Source organism: Notothenia coriiceps, unplaced genomic scaffold, assembly GCF_000735185.1.
Source record: "Notothenia coriiceps isolate Sejong01 unplaced genomic scaffold, NC01 NC01_scaffold00015785, whole genome shotgun sequence".
In the NCBI taxonomy this organism is placed as follows: Eukaryota; Metazoa; Chordata; class Actinopteri; order Perciformes; family Nototheniidae; genus Notothenia; species Notothenia coriiceps.
Window position 1 is genome coordinate 50,159 of NW_011348486.1, and position 5,084 is coordinate 55,242.

A 5,084-nucleotide genomic window follows, 5' to 3' on the forward strand; every position below is an offset into this window, starting at 1 on the left:
GTACACGCTTCACTGCAGACCTCAAGAAGAAATAATACTTTCATTTACTCACGGCAAAAACTTACTTTACTTACTAATTTACTCACGGTAAAAAAAATGCACTCCCTATTCCATTGTCATGAAGGTGGAATCTAACTATATCAGAATACGTTTTATTGATCCAGGCTAGAAACATGTTTATTTCTGCTGTAAAGTTGGGCATTTTAACATGGGGGTCTATGGGAATTGATCCTTTCTGCATCCATCCCCTGTTGGCCACTAGAGGAACTACAGTTTGTGGCACTTCCTTCTGGGCTTCCCGGCTCTGCGCTATAACGCGCTGATTGGCTGTGGGTTGGCCAGAAGTGCATGTGGGTGGGCCCAGGCCCACCCACAGCTACGCCACTGCGCTGAGGTAAATAATGTGTCCATAACTAAATGAACTGAATCTCAGGAAGAAAGGGAGAAAACAAAGAGAGATCTGTTCAAACTCTAATGTTGCGTCTCAGGAGAGATTCTCCTCACCTTGCTGCTCTCGTCTCTGTCCTCTCCATCAGCTTTGCTCTCCGCCTCGTCTTTCACCTCCTCTGCTTTGCACACGCTGACAAAAGAAATGACATAAAAAAACCTTTAATACCTCAGACTATGTCCTACTGAGCAATGTCTTGTAAGGACAACACTTGCAAGGGTGGAACTAAAAGGATTAGAGAACACACACTGTGAGTTCCCTTTATGTTTGACTAAAGATGTCAGAAAATATGAAACGACTACAGAAGAAGAAAGAGCTACCAAGATGCAGAGATGCAACAAAGTCAGAATATGACCTGTCAAATATGTTCTGAAGTAAAGAAAAGAGCTAAAAGCACCATAGAGGAAGAATTTCCTGAGGCACCAAAAAAACAAAAAAACAAAGGGGAAAAAAGTTTGACATGACAGCACATCACCCTGTGGCTGATGCAGGAGTTAAAGAATAAACAGCAGGGAAATAAAACGACTTCCTGTTTCATTGAGTGTTGATCACAGCAACGTGTTAGTGAGAGACACTCTGAGAGAGTTTAGAATACATAATACAATAGCCATTTCTGTCTTTGCTAATATAAACGTACACACAGATTTAAATTAGATTAAACTAAATTATTATACATTGTATAATAATTGAATATGTGTTTCATATGTTTATCAACATTTAATAGAGAGCTAAAGTGTGAAAAAAACGATTATTATGCTTAAATCTTCTTTTATCATTTTCTTTCATAACCTTTAGGCTTGATTTAAAATATGTTAAATCACTTTGACACTGAGACATTTTTCACATATTCACTATTTCAAATAAAAATGTAAGCTCACGCAAATCTGAATAATGCAATCTGGAAGTTAACATAAACAAAACAATATATAGTTCAACTATATAATAAAATACTATATACTGTAAATACAACATTTTGTGAAACACTACATACAGTATATTGTAAACCTGGTGGGATGAATTATGTGCAACTACTTTTTTTGTTGTATTTTGGATATTTACACACTTAATAATAATACACACTATCTGTATTTTTGTCATTTATTTAATGACAAAAGTTAAATAAAAGTCCCTCTGCAACTCAAGCGAGCAATCCTCCATAAAAACTTTACAAGTTTAAGTCCAGTCCAGAATTGTTAAGATTCATAAATAGCAAACTTGTTGTCCAGACACTGCGGCATTCCTGAGTCAGCACCTGAACTTTTCATGCAGTTTTTGAGCATATTGAAGGTTTATAGATCCATCCTGGTAATGTTTCCTTTCTGTGAATTTGTTTTCATTTCCCCATCCTGCTTGCAGCATGTGTTGGCCGCCTGCTGCGTTAGCATTCTGATCCAGCAGATGCTCCTGCAGCACAGTGGCTCAGCGGGGAGCAGCTTCAGGTTCAACAGGTAATAAAGCGGACGACAACTTCAATTACCTTCAGGAAGACGATCAAAGCTTCACACGTGCCTCATCTTCTCAAGTCTGGGAAATACATTTCCCACGCTAAGTCTACGCTTCCCTCTTTCCCTCTCGGTCACTCTCTCTGTCAATTATAACTCTCACTCTTTTGTCAGAATAGCTTCTACTTAGAACACTTCGAAGTAAAGTGAAACTGCCAGAGAAATGACTTTATACATCTTTCAGAGTTTTGCCAAAAATCTAATACTTTACGGAATGTGCAGCTGTGTCTGTCATCTATATAAATGTCTCTCTTTCCCCATTCATATTTTTGTCACTGATCTGGTTGAAATAATTGTCACGCTAATGTCACCCTTAGCATATCTTCCTATGTGTTTATAACATTGTTCTTCACACTCAGCATGTGAAGCAGCAGTGTGGGCGTGGAGATGGCTCTGCTGCTGATAGAGCACACATCAGAGGTGGCACCGTGTGTGTCTCACACCAGAGTTGGCAACCTCCTGCTGTGATGGCTCCTACAGAGAGTAAAGGAGGCAGAGAGCGTGGAAGGAGCAGAGGCTCCTGATGGAAGCTGATTTATGGACGTGCGTGTGTGTCCCTCCTGCACCTGTCTCTACTTTAGACCCTGAAGATAGCATTTTGATCCGTTGGCAAAAGGTCAATGGGATTTTTCCATTAGATTTCGGAATATTGCAGAGAATAATAATATCTGTGGCAAACACATGTTTGCCACAGATATTACAGGTTTTGTTCAGCAGGATAATCTCCACATATTAACACCGCTTTTATGATTTATTGGTAAAAAGCAAAGTAAAATGCTTGTGTAAGGCTACAAAGGAACTACAGCAGGGTCAGATGACTTCACGTCACCACCGCTAAACTAAAGGCGGCTAATGTTAGCGTAATGCTGTTTTGTAGTCTCATTGAGACACCTGTTGAACTGATCTTCTATTGAAACATAGACGATTCAGACATTCACCAGTGGGGTATTTAGTGATGTATATTTGTGTCATAGAACAAAACGCAAATATCTATTAAAGGTGGGGGATGTAATTTTGGAGAAACCAGCTCGAGTGCGCTAGAATTTGAAAATACACAACTGGAAAAAAATCTGCCACTTCCTTCAGACTTCCTTACAGAGCCCCTCCTCCAACACACACGAACGCGCACATGACCAATGAGGGCACGAGATAAGTTTGTGCACAGATGGAAGGCTGACAGGCAGGTAGGCCATCCAGTTATTTTAGCCGGGCCGGCTCAGATGTTTGGTCGTGCTTTTTACAGTACTACGGCTTCCACAGATGACATTTTTTTAATGGATTTTTTGTCAAAGCACTTCATATATTCATTGCTATCGGGATGTTAAGAGCATTCCATGGAATATAACAAAAAGTGAGCCGGTTTCTCAAACTTACATACCCCACCTTTAATAGGTTGAATGTCCCATAGGATGTTTTGTTTTTTCATTTTGCCATCTACACATTATATTGTCTGTAACACAGAAATCCTTGTGATAGAGTAATGAGTAATGAATGACTTCAATGCAGACATCTTGAACCTATAAATACCTTCCATAGAAAACCCTGTCAGTGTGCTGAAACCGAAGCAGTTCCCATTGAGGCTTTTCACACAGACTGTGAAACAACATTTGCATATTTTAGAGCTTGGCTGATTTCCTTTCTTTGCAGCCAGAGTGGAGGATCAGAAAGGTTGGACCTACCAAACAGCCACATTATCAAATCAATACGAGCCACTTAACGTCATCATTAGAGGAGGTTATGGCCATGTACGAGAATACATTTTGATCCTGACACACAGTTTGCATTGTGGCAGTTTCACATCACGATGTAACATCCAAAATGTGAAGGTCTAAACATGAGACATATCTTTAAATCGTGATACTCAGACTATGCATCTTGTTTAAAACATCAGTGAAGTGAAGCAGCAGGAAATCAGTGCTCTCCACGGCTTCTAATGTATGGGCGGCACAATACGGAGAAGCACGAGTACAAAGGGAGGAGAACAACAGTGCTTCTGTTTGTAGACTAATAATGGATAACGGCTGGCAGCTGGAGGCTAGTCTGAGCTGCTGTGAGCCGAGTCAGGGCTGTGCTGCCATCTAGTGAGGAGCAAACACACATCAAGTGTTGTCTGGAAAAGAGAAGCAGACTGCATTTCAAAGAAAGAAATGAGGAATATTTCTAAACAAATTTCACCTGTTTTGTAAGGTTTCTTGTTGATTTGAAACCTTAAAGGTCCCCTATTTTACTGTTTTTCCTCAATATATTATAGGTCTCAGATATATACAAGACATGTCTCTGAAGTGTTTGGCTCCAAATACCAAACAGATCATTGCAGCATCCCATAATCCCCTCTGTTTCAGCCCTGTTTCAAAAGTGCTGATTCTCTGTCTGTTACTTTAGACGAAAATAAGGAGCCCCTCCCCACGCCCCTCTGAGAGATATTTGGTTAAAAAGAACTCAATAGGTGCGTTCACACCGCAGTACTTTTCCCACTTTAGTTCCGATATAGTTCCGAAATGTCGCGTTCACACCAAAACAATCCGGAACTAAAATTAGTTCTAGAGAACATTTTTACCCCCTTTTCAGTCCCTGCTAGAGAGCAGGGGCTTTCGTGGGAGAGAAAGGTTCCTATGTCTGATTGGCTGGGCGGATTGCAAACCACGCCCCGTAAAACTCCCAAAAAGTTTTGTGAAGCTGCCATTTTATTATCCTCGCATTGTATTATTAGCATTAGCATTAGAAACAGGAAACGAACACATTGGTAATCGGTTCAGTGGTTTGGTTCATTGTGAGGGGGGTGGGGAATAGTGGACTCTAGAGGCTCTCGTGGTACATCGCGCGAAGTGTGGCGTCCTGAAAAGGAGTTTCCAGTAGTATTGAAATCAAGTACTCTTGAGCAATCAAATCACTCAATCAGTGAGAGAAGAAGATGAAACCACAAAATGACCGTCCGGCGTTTGTTTGAGTGCGCATTTGACGTGGGCTTCGAAGGGCACGGCTTGACTAACCCCTGAGCCGAGTCATCTTCGGACGCCCTGAGGTCGTCGAAGATGACTTCGGAAGCTCATTTAGGCGTTCTGCGGCTGTTGTGAGTAGAGGTGGCGAGGGTACGTAAAAGAAAACCAACGTATTCAATCAGAGAGCGCCCAAAG

At 41.0% G+C, this 5,084-nt stretch overlaps 1 protein-coding gene across 1 annotated transcript in view; it reads right to left on the bottom strand.

Moving 5' to 3' along the window:
• The window catches only part of LOC104949186 (chromodomain-helicase-DNA-binding protein 6-like), a 50,038-nt gene extending 49,458 nt beyond the window's left edge, over positions 1-580 (bottom strand). The window contains exon 1 of the mRNA XM_010775493.1: positions 505-580. The gene's annotated coding sequence lies outside the window, so the exon portion shown is untranslated. The remainder of the gene's footprint in view (positions 1-504) is intronic.
• Between the last annotated feature and the right edge of the window lie 4,504 nt (positions 581-5,084).